This window comes from Myotis brandtii, unplaced genomic scaffold, assembly GCF_000412655.1.
Source record: "Myotis brandtii unplaced genomic scaffold, ASM41265v1 scaffold506, whole genome shotgun sequence".
In the NCBI taxonomy this organism is placed as follows: domain Eukaryota; kingdom Metazoa; phylum Chordata; class Mammalia; order Chiroptera; family Vespertilionidae; genus Myotis; species Myotis brandtii.
Window position 1 is genome coordinate 276090 of NW_005369287.1, and position 11681 is coordinate 287770.

Genomic DNA, 11681 nt, shown 5'->3' on the forward strand with positions numbered 1-11681 from the left:
ATTTATATGTAATATAAATTATAAATATATACAGTTACTATATACATATATATTTATAGATACATTTATAATAACAAGTATACGCACAGTTACAATAACAAAGTCATACTTGTTCCTACGTGATACCACTATCTTGGGTACAACTGAGAATGTACTAAGCCTTTCCCTAGACAGGTTTCAAAGTTCTTGGGTGATATTCTTTTCCTGGATATCTGGTAACTTGAATACATAATGTACAGTTACTTGTTATTACTATATCTTATGTTAGAGCAGTGATGGCGAACCTATGACACACGTGTCAGAGGTGACACACGAACTCATTTTTTTGGTTGATTTTTCTTTGTTAAATGGCATTTAAATATATAAAATAAATATCAAAAATATAAGTCTTTGTTTTACTATGGTTGCAAATATCAAAAAATTTCTATATGTGACACGGCACCAGAGTTAAGTTAGGGTTTTCCAAAATGCTGACACGCTAAGAGAAGGAAGACAAATTTATTTGCTTTAATACATACGTATATAGACATACTCATGACAAAATAAGGAAGAGATACTTATAAGAGTTCTGGTTCGCATTTCTGCATCTGGCCACATAGTCATAGCTGGTATTGACGGCTACCTTCTTTCACTACCCATTCCATACTCTCGTTGCCCTCCGCAGGTACTTTAGGTGGTCATGGTTCTTTGACTGATCCAACCCTGCACTCCTAAAACCTGGACCATTAGCATTTCAGCACGTAGGACTAAGAGACACCCCAAGGAGTCACCCATGTTCCAGACATATTCTTTCTAACGTCTACTGTGTAGTGGCAGGTCAGTTACATGCCAGCCTGTGCAGTGAATCCCTCCTTTGCCTGTTGATTCAGAGGTAGGAGGACCCAAAGTGTCTGGATGGCAGCCTCGACTTCTAGTTCAGTGGAATCATTGTTGTGTCTTTGGAACCAAGACCTCCAGACAAGCAGAGCGCAGGGCCGTGGTCGGCAAACTGCGGCTCGCGAGCCCCATGCGGCTCTTTGGCCCCTTGAGGGTGACTCTTCCTAAGCCTTAGGAGTACCCGAATTAAGTTAATAACAATGTACCTACCTATATAGTTTACGTTTAAAAAATTTGGCTCTCAAAAGAAATTTCCATCGTTGTACTGTTGATATTTGGCTCTGTTGACTAATGAGTTTGCCGACCACTGGCGTAGGGGAATTCTGGTTCGGGCAGGAATGAAAGGGATCTACTACCTGCCAAACGCAGTCACTGGCTAGAGCAGCAGGGAGTGTGGGGGGAGAGGGATGCAGCCTCAGTGTGCACTGGAGGCAGCTGGGGCCATGGGTCAGGGTGTGGGGAAGGCAAGGAGCACTGGTGAAGCGCCCCTGACCTAGCAGAGTGGGCAGGGGAAAGCCACTGTAGAGGCTGGTGAGACCTACAGCTCAGAGAAGGCTGCTTGACCTGGAACCTGGCCTTTGGCTGAGGAACAAGTCACTTCCAACCCTAGCCCAGCAGAAAGGGACCCAGAGGAATACATGCTCCAACCTCTTTCTCCTTCCTACTCCACTCCATCCAACTCTTGCTGGTACCTTCCCCTGGGTCCAGCAAGGAGGTGAGAGAGCCTGTTGATACAGCCCATTCATAGGAGCACGGGGCAGGGTGGAGAAGGTGAGACACCAGTTCAGAGCTATGGGTGATCCATCCCCATCCTGCCCCATTCAGTGCATGCTTCCCTTACCGACCACATTCCGCCACCCACACTGTCCCCTCTGCCTAAAGGCTCTCCTGGCCACCCTCCCCTAGCTCATTCCTCCTCCTCCGGGGCTTAAACTTCCGCCTCCTGAACAGCTCAGGCTCTTGTGTTGATTGTGTTCTTTTGCACCCTGTCATTCTTCAAAGCATGGCTCTGCTTATGACAACATTTTCATTCAATAATGATGTATTGAACAATCATAATGCCAGCGGCCAACACGTGCTGAGCACTGATGCCAGACACTGTGACTATTTGTTAGCCAGGGGTGGGCAAACTTTTTGACTCGAGGGCCACAATGGGTTCTTAAACTGGACCGGAGGGCCGGAACAAAAGCATGGATGGAGTGTTTGTGTGAACTGATATAAATTCAAAGTAAACATCATTACATAAAAGGGTACGGTCTTTTTTTTTTTTTTAGTTTTATTCATTTCAAACGGCCCGGCCCCGGGGGCCGTAGTTTGCCCACGGCTGTGTTAGACGGTTGTCTAGAGCACCGTCTCTGTGAGGGCAGGGACCACATTGTGTCTTGTTCTTGGCTCTCGCTCTTTCCAGTGTCGGGGACAGTGCCTGGCACACAGTAGGAGCTCAGCAAATGTGGGGTTAAAAAGTCCCCACAATGAGCCTAGCAAGTATTTTCTAGCTCTCTTCTCGCGTGGGAGAATAAATATGAGGGTGAAGTTTTAACTGTTAATCCCACTCTTCTTGAATGTGAGCTGGTCTTAGCGACTAGCTTGACCAATAGAACCCAGTGCAGGGACATTCTGGGACTTCTAGGTCATGAGAAGTCCGCAGCCTTCAGCTGGACCTCTTGGGACATTCTGGCTGGGAGCCCTGAACCACCAGGTTGTTTTTTTTTGTTTGTTTGTTTGTTTTGTTTTTGTATTTTGTTGTTGTTGTTAATCCTCATTCGAGGATATTTTTTTCATTGATTTTTAAGAGGGTGGGAGGGAGGGGGGAGACAGAGAGAGATACATTGATTGGTTGCCTCCTGAACTGCCCCTACCTGGCTGGGGGTGGGCGTGCCCTTGACCCGAATCGAACCTATGGCCCTTCACTGTAGGCTGATGCTCTACCTACTGAGCCAAACCGGCTGAGGCTGAACCACCACTTTTGAAGTCCACTGTCATGTGGCTGCTGTGCTGGTAAGACCACATGGGAGCGTCTGGGCCAGCTCACCAGTCTCCTCTGCCAAAAGCCATCTACCAGCTCAGTAGCACCAGGGACCTCCATTGATAAAACACACACACACACACACACACACACACACACACACTCACAGCTGAGTCCGGCTCAAGTTCTTAAGTCACAAAATTATGAGAAATAATGAAATGGTGCTCATTTTAAGCTGCTATTTGGGTGCTTTATGAGACAACAGAACGTGTAAGATTGCTTAGGGGGAAATCCCAGCCTATTTTCCATCCTGCCTGCTGCCATCCCACACTCTCAGATAAACATCACCACCCGGAGTTTTGTGAACTCTCCAGCAACTTGCCTTTGATGTGGCTTGAGGGCGAGTGCCCCCTCTATTCAGCTTCCATTTGCAGCACAGCCGGGAAATCCCCCAAGTGACAGCTGAGTCGCTCTGGGCCACCTGCCAAGTCTTCACATGGCACCCCTTCCACCTCAGTGGCAGCAAACTCACTGACTCGGGTAGAGGCCCTTTCCTTAGAAGCACGCTCTGGCCCCTGGACCACGTGGGGGCTGGTTGGAGGGTATGCACAACGGGAGCTGGGGAAACACGGGCGGGCGGCTGGCTGGGGCTGCCCCTGGACACACCACCTCGCTTCCCAGGTTGCACGCAGAGCAAAGCGCCTCTGGAACCATCGGGGTGTCAGAGGGCAGCCACGGCTTGCAGTTAGAGGACTGGCCCCTGGTGGGTGTGCTCCCAAAGTGTGGAGAATTCTGGATGTTTCTGGTAGCACTAATGACTAAACAGACACCCGAGAAGCTTGGGACCTCTGGGCCTGCCCCGGGGCCTCTGAAAGGGTCCCTTGGGGATGTCCCTGGGGCTCGGGGCATGTGCCAGCTCCTCATGAGTAGGGGGAGGGGGTCCTCTTTTCACTCCCCCATTGCTTGGGTGGGTTGGGGGGAAGGTGACAGCTTTCCTGACAGAACAAGAGTTTGGGGAAGAGGGAGGATGTGTTTGTGATTTAGCGAGACAAGCACAGGAAGGCGGGGTCTAGAAGAGCCTTGGACTCTCCTAAGCTCCTGGGCACGGCCATCCTTTCTCAGCAGGAAGCTGGTGTGGACACAGTGCTGTCTGGGGCTCATGATGAACGCGGTTTCCCAGGCCCTACCTGACCCAGGCCGGCCTCTGCCTTTGTAACAAGTGTCTAGGCGGCTCAGGAGGAGGAAGCCAAGCAGTGAACTTAACACCAGGGGCGCTGGAACTAGGCTGCTAGGGTTTCAACTCGGACTTCAGGATTCAGTGCCCGTGTAGTTTTGGTGCCTCAGCTTCCTTAAATGAATTGCAGAGGATTACTGCACCCACCACACTGACTGTGCCATGTCAGGCCTGGCATTATTTTAGGTGCAGAGGGCTCCAGAAGGACTAAATCGGGTTCCTTGCCTCTAAGATGCTCAAGGCTCACAGGTGTGGAAATGGGCGATCGGGATGCAGGGTGGTAAGTGCGATGTGAGCGGCTGGCTCTGAGCACACCAGCCTTGGAGAGCAAGGAAGGCCTCCTAGAGGAGGTGATGTTAAAGAAAGTTCTGCAGGACGAATAGGAGTCATCCAGGGGCTGAACGCCAGGTGCCGGGGAACACACGCCGTAGTGCACATTCTGGGCCGCCCGCTGAGTCAGAGCGGACGAGGTCTGTGGCGTGAGAGGCAGGACTGCCAGGGTTTGAGGCTGGAAAGATGCGCAGCCTCTTTGGGTTGAATTGGGTCCCCGTTGCCTTCGGTTCTGGCCAGCTCATCTCACACACGGTACATCCTTACCACGAAGGCCACCTGGTGTGCCGAACAACAGCACTCGCCCTGGACCAGCCAGCCAGCTCTCTGTTTGGTACAAGAAGCCACAGAGGCCCGACTCCCCGCCCACGGAAACACGTGACCACTCCCAGTGAGAGGAGTGTTAAGTAACTGTGGGTTCATGCTTCCAAAGCATCTCATGGAGATTCAGGGAAGTCTTCCAGGGGCCCCAAGCTTCTCGGGTGTCTGTTTAGTCATTAGTGGTACCAGAATTCTCCACACTTTGGGAGCACTGGAAGTTTTCACTTCCAGGGAAAACTGACATGGGCTAACTCTTGGAAGGTGAGTAGAAAGGAACAGGAAGACAAAAGAAGGAAGGACATGGGGTGGAGAAGATCAGCCAATGTGAGAATCAGGGCTGGTTCGAAGGACTCCAATTATGGCTCAAAAGGAGAGGACTGGTGAGACACGAGGAGAGGGAGGCAAGGCCTTTGGGTTAAACTAAGGAGTTTGAAATTCATGCTGAATGAGACCTAGTGAAGGTCTCAGTAGAGGACTAGGGTGATCAGTGGACTCACTGGGATACTCTTGGCTGTAAGGGACGGAGCACATGGCGACAACAGCTTAGGCAGTGGGAGGCTGCTGATTCCCCTTAGGAAGAAAATGCCAGGGCTGGTGCAGCAACGCGGCAATGTCACCAGGAGCCAGGGCCCTTTCTGTCTCTTACCCCAGCCGCAGCCTCTCTGTGGTTTCACTCCTCAGGATGGCAAGAAGGCTGCTATGGCTCCGGCCAACATGGCTTCTACAACATCCAGAACAGGAAGTGAGGAGGCATCTGTCTCAATGAGTGTCTCTCGTCTGGGGGAATTTTTGGTGATTACAACTGGGGAGAAGCGCATGATATCTAGCTGGGAGAGGCCAAGGATGGAGCCAAACAGGACAAACTCGCATGAAAGAAAATTGCCGACATGGCAATGGCGCCGAGGTTGCAAAGCCCTGGCCTAAACTGATTGGGTGCCCTTAGCTTAAGCGGGGAAGGTGGGGTATCCTCCCTCACTCTACAATTGGAGCGAGAGCCCAAAGATCCCCCTCTCTGGCTTGGCTTCTGAGTGACCTTAGACACTGCCAGATACGTAAATGTACGACAAAGCCACACTTGGTATGGTTAAGTGTAAGAAATGAAACCATAAAACCAGGAAGGCAGAAATAGTTACCAGATGGATAGGGAAAGACCTTATAAAGATACTTATATATTTCCATATGTTACACATAGACTACGTCCATGCTCCTCAGCACATGCCATTGGGGAAGGGAATTATTATCTGTCAGACATTGAATTGCTGATAGACTTTTCTTTCTATGTGATACATCTTTGGTTCCTGAAATTTCCATTCCACTGTTGTGTTAAATGGAGTGCCCTTCATTTTTTTCAAATTTTCAAAGCAGAATGTGTGGATTGATCTTGCTATGATGGGGGCAATGATGAGGGAGGAGGGGAGGACATTGGCTTAGAGGTGAGTGTTGCTAACCTACAAGAAATACAGCTTGTGTATGGTCACCCCCAAATCTGATATTTCCGCCAGAGGTTTCTGGTTTGGCTTACGTTTTTTAGAGATGCTTTGCTGACCTGACATTTTTATTCTTCCTTTTCCTGTTTCTTGGTTTTTTGTTTTTTGAAAATGAGAGTTTGAGCTCTGCTGGTTAAATGTGGGTATAAGAATGCCATGTATGTATGTATGTATGTATGTGTGTGTATGTGTGCATGAATGTATGTGTAGTTTTATATATGTTTCCATGTCAACAAAGTTAGCTCACCAAGTTCCAGGCTCCTTCAATAACAAAAGATGTAGTTCTCTTTGTAGCCCATTGTCACTATAAAATTATCAGCTGGAAAAACATAAAATAAAATAGTAAACCAAGTTTCTGTGCCTGAAAATCTTCACCAAGTGAGTTATTAGAAACTAGATAGCATACTTTTAAATAATCCAAGGATCAAAGAAGTCTCTAGGGGAGTAAAAATATACATTGAATGGAATAAAAATACAACACATCACACTTTGTGGGAAACAGTTAAAGCAGTGCCGAGAGGGAAATTTATAGCACTACATGCCTACATTATGTCTCACATAAGTATCTAAACTCCTACTTTAAAAACATAGAAAATAAAGCAAAATAAACCCAAGTTAAGTAGAAAGAAGGAAAAATAAAGATAAGAGCAGAAATAATAAAATTGAAAACAAAAAACAACAGTGAAATGGGATAAAAAAAATTTATGCTGGTTGAAAAGATCAATAAAAAATGATAACCCTCTAGACTAGAAGAATGACAAAAAAGAGAAAGACACAAGTGACTGATACCAGGAATGAAATAGAAGATAGCACTATAGACTCTGCAGCCACCAATAAATAATAATCAAATCCTACAAAGAGCTCTACAGCTTAGGGAAGTGTACTAATTCTTCAACAAACACAGACTACCACAACTCACCAATTTGAAATAACTTGATTAGCCTGTCAACTAGAATGACAAAAAAGAGAAAGACACGAGTGACTGATACCAGGAATGAAGTAGAAGATAGCACTATAGACTCTGCAGCCACCAATAAATAATAATCAAATCCTACGAAGAGCTCTACAGCTTAGGGAAGTGTACTAATTCTTCAACAAACACAGACTACCACAACTCACCAATTTGAAATAACTTGATTAGCCTGTCAACTATTAAGGAAACTGATGTCATAATTTAAAACTCTCAAGAAAGAAGTCTCCAGATTCAGATAATTTGACTAGAGAATTCTTCCAAATGTTTAAAGAAGAGAGAACACTTCCCAATTCATGTTGTGAGACTGGTATCAACCTGATACCAAAACTAGACAAAGAAAGTACAAAAATAAATATAACTACAGACTAATATCCCTCACACATGTACATGAATAAAATCCTTAACAAAGTATTAGCAAGTAGCGTATGGGGTTTATTCAGAGATTGACTTCAAGTCAATCGGTGTAATCCACTATATTAAAAGGCTAAAGAAGAAAAATCACAAGATCATTTCAGTTGTTATAGAAAAAAACCCTTGACAAAATTCAACAGTCATTTATGATAAAACTCTCAGAAAAAACAGGGATGGGAAAACTTCCTCAACTTGATAAAGAATATCTATTTAAAAACCTATAGCTAACCTCATATTAAAGGTGAAAGATTGAGTGTTTCCCCATAAGACTGAGAACAAGGCTAGGATGTCAGCTATCAATACTCTTATTCAATCTAGTGCTGGAAGTCCTAGACAGCTTAATAAGGGGGCGGGGGAGGGAGGGATACTTATTTGAAAGGAAGAAATAAAACTGTCCCTGTTCAGAGATGACAAGATGGTCTACATAGAAAATACCAAAGAATATTAAAAAAACAACAAAAACAAAAAACTGAAACGATTCCTAGAATAATAAGCAAAGCTGCAGATACAAGAGCAACATGTAAAAAAAATCAATTGTATTTCTATGCAGTAGCAATAGAAGTGTGAAAAGCAAAATTAATGTACAATTAATGTATAACATTTCTCTTAAGAAAGAAACACTTACGCATAAATCACCAAAATGTGTACAAAACAGGTACAGTGGGGCCTTGACTTACGAGTGTCCCGACTAACGAGTTTTTTGAGATACCAGAGGTCTCTCGGCCGATTTTTTGCATTGAGTTGGTAGAGTAATTTGAGTTAACGAGCTCCTTAACGAGTTCCTTAACGAGCTCAGCCTCGGAATAATTAAACTCGTAAGTCAAGGCCCCACTGTATGCTGAAACTACAAAATGCAGATAAAGCAAAGGACATCTACATAAATGGAGAGACATACCATTTTCATGGGTTGGAAGATTCATCAGAGTCAACATACAAGAGACATCCATCCTTGCCTAGTTATGGGCCGTCCTCTAAAAAAAACAGAACACACGCTGTATGATCCCACAATTGCACTGTTAGGCATTTATGACCAAGAAATAAAAATTCATGTTTTCACAAAAAACTATACATGTTTATAGAAAGTTTATTCTTAATAGCCCCAACCTGGAAACAGCCAAAATGTCTCTTAATAGATGAATGGCTAAATTCCATATCATGCACTACTACTCAGGGGTTTTATGATTAGTAAAAAAAAAAGACTCTCAAAAGGTCACGTACTGTGCAATGTCATTTACATAACACTCTTGAAATGACAAAGCCATAGACATGGAAAGCAGGCATGGTTGCCAGGGGTTAGAGATGGTGGGGGCAGGTGTGACTACAGAGGTAGCGAGAGGCAAGTCATGGAATAGCTGTGAATTCAAGTCTGGAAGGCTCGGGTGTATGCAAATTAAAGCTGTCAGATGTCATTTTTTAACCCATGTGTTGGGCAAAAACTAGAAAGTCAGATTGTTAGGATGAACTGCTCCTAATCTCTCTTACTTGGACATGTTTTCTGAAATATATTTTGTTAGAAGCCTTTTCCCATAGCTCAGGGCAGACAGCTGGCGCCTGCAGAAGCAAGATAAGATGAATCCCCCTTCACCTGACTGACCTGTGACCTCTCCTCCCTTAATTCCCTTGACCCACTCGTGCCCTCCCCTCCATTCCCTCCGCTTGACTGTCTGGCGCTGCCACAACCTGACCCTGTGTTGCATGCTTCTACCCTAGATAAGAGAACCCAACCATCCCCTCGGGCTGACACCCACACACTGGTCTCAGCCTACTGTGAGAGAGCGCAATAACATTTCTTAAAAGTCTCATAACATCTCTTGGCCTGGCTGCTTTCTGGGGACCTACCACAGAGAATGTCAAGGGCTGACAAGGATGGGGAAAGAGAGGCCCTGGGAGGCGAGCCTGTGGGAGTGTGAATTGGTGTAGTGTCCTGAAGACAAGCTGGGACAACTTAAGGCTGCACGTTCCCTCTGATTGGGGAGCTCCACTCTTAGGCTGCACACCCAGAGGAACTTGGCTAAGGTCACCAGGAGACAGTGGGAAGATGCTCAGGGCAGCGTAGTTGGTGGCAAAATCTGGAGTGTCTGTCAGTAGGAAACGGACACATAAAATGTTGATACGTGGACATGCAGGAAGATGAAGCAGAAGTCAGAAGTACATTTACTACAGCTGCATGGGTCTAGCCAAAAAAAACATCATGCTGCCCTGTCTGGTTTGGCTCAGTGGCTAGAGCATCGGCCTGCAGACTGAAAGGTACCGGGTTTGATTCCGGTCAAGGGCACATGCCTGGTTGCAGGCTCGATCCCCAGTAGGCGGCCGAAAAATGTTTCTCTTTCATCATTGATGTTTCTCTCTCCCTCTCTCTCTCTCTCTCTCTTCTCTCTCTCTCCATCTCTCCCTTCCTCTCTGAAATCAATAAAAATATATTTAAAAACAACATCATGCTGAATAAAAAAAAAAGCATCCCAAATGATATTTGATGGCACAGTGTCACTTACATAAACTAAATGCACGCACACTGGACTTTTCAAGAACATACATACGTATTCCTCTTGGCACAGACCACCAATGATTGCAGCAGGCCATGGTGAGGAGAACATTCCATTCAATTCCGTGCATCTAGGCAACTTGCAAAAATGTTCCAGGCATGATACTGGGGATTGATTGGTCAGGTTTGGGAACCAGACCAACCTCTTCCGAATGGGTGGCTTTCAATCTGGGCTCCACACTAACTCACTCGGGAAGTTAGAAAACACTGATGTCTTGGTCTCACAGCCGGAGGTTGGAGGTTTCAGTTTGATTGACCTGGAGGGCAGGCCTGCACTGCCAGGATTTTCCCCTCTTCCCCAACTCCCCCCTCCCCCCACACCTCCTTCTCACCCAATGATTCCAGGTACAGCAAGATTGAGCACCACTGCCCACGGCTCAGATTTTTATGCTCCAGGGAATCCTGTCATTTAGGCAAATTCTGATGACACTTGAGCCTTAGGGTCCTCAGCTTTGAAATGGGAGGCAAAGGCCTTGCAGACTTGAATGGCGGAGATGGGATGTTGGTCACTGACTGCCACTTAGAGGTGACTCCACGAACCGCAGCCATTAGTATTATTATTTTTTAAATGAGAAGATCATTGAATTCCTCAAAGTTAAAAGAGAGAACTGTGAATCCGGATACACCCACATTTTCCCTGGGAAGAGGGAACCTAACACAAGGGCTGAACCTCCGTGGTCCTGAGTCCCCACCAGGTCAGGAAGCTGGCCTTGTTGGCAGTTTCCATTTGAAGGCGCTAGAGAGATACGCTGTGGGCCACTGCCCTCTATTGAAACAATATTGCCATTTCCAAGTAGAGAACAGACTTGTCATATGATTGCACTTGAATGTCAACTCACTGGGGACGAGGCTGGCTCCTGCGTGAGCACTCGCAGAAAATGTGGTCCTTCTACTAAAGAAATCCCTGTAATTGTAATAATAGCCATGGCACTTTCTTATCTCCATTCTAAGCATTTGACATACGCTATTAGGAAAGAAAGAATCTATTGTCACAAACACAACTCATCACACTGCAGACACAAGGGGCAGGAACTATTATTGCCTCCATTGTATAGATGAGGATGCTGAGGCCCGGGAGGTAAGTTATCCGAAGTCACACAGCCAGCAAGCAGCGAAGCTGGCTCCAGAGTCTATTCCTAACACCTCCACTATTTTGCCTCTTGAATGCCTCTGGCTTCTTTGCCTTGATGGCGACAGTTGTTCTGCAGCCTGGATTATTGTCCAAATAGGTTTTCCCTGCTCAACACACCCTTGTCCGTGCCCCATCCGCCGGGACACATTCCCTCTCTTCCCAGCAGTGAGTCTGCATCGGTTCTCGCTCCCAAATCCCTCAGGAGTTTGGCCGTGACCTGCATCTCTGATTGGCCTGTGCTCTCCCCAGATGCCCTCACAGATGCCCGCATTATACATGATCATTAAATCAAGGAACTGAGACCTTGACTCAATGTCATGAAAACCCATGATGCTGGAGGAAGCCACATGAGTTCATGGCCTCTCTGATATGCTCCTTCCCCTGCTTTTACATTCTGGCTGGACTGAGC

The 11681-nt window shown here is 46.2% G+C and overlaps 1 protein-coding gene across 10 annotated transcripts in view; it reads right to left on the reverse strand.

Moving 5' to 3' along the window:
* XCR1 (chemokine (C motif) receptor 1) overlaps window positions 1-11681 on the reverse strand; it is a 49993-nt gene that overhangs the window by 13822 nt on the left and 24490 nt on the right. For 7 of the 10 annotated variants that reach the window (XR_001364189.1, XM_014548401.1, XM_005877066.2 and 4 more), the window contains one exon: window positions 8494-8569. The gene's annotated coding sequence lies outside the window, so the exon portion shown is untranslated. Of the gene's footprint in view, window positions 1-6461; window positions 6534-8493; window positions 8570-10131; window positions 10387-10472; window positions 11671-11681 lie in introns of those variants that run through there. The other 3 variants (XM_014548399.1, XM_005877060.2, XM_005877061.2) reach the window with 3 other exon arrangements.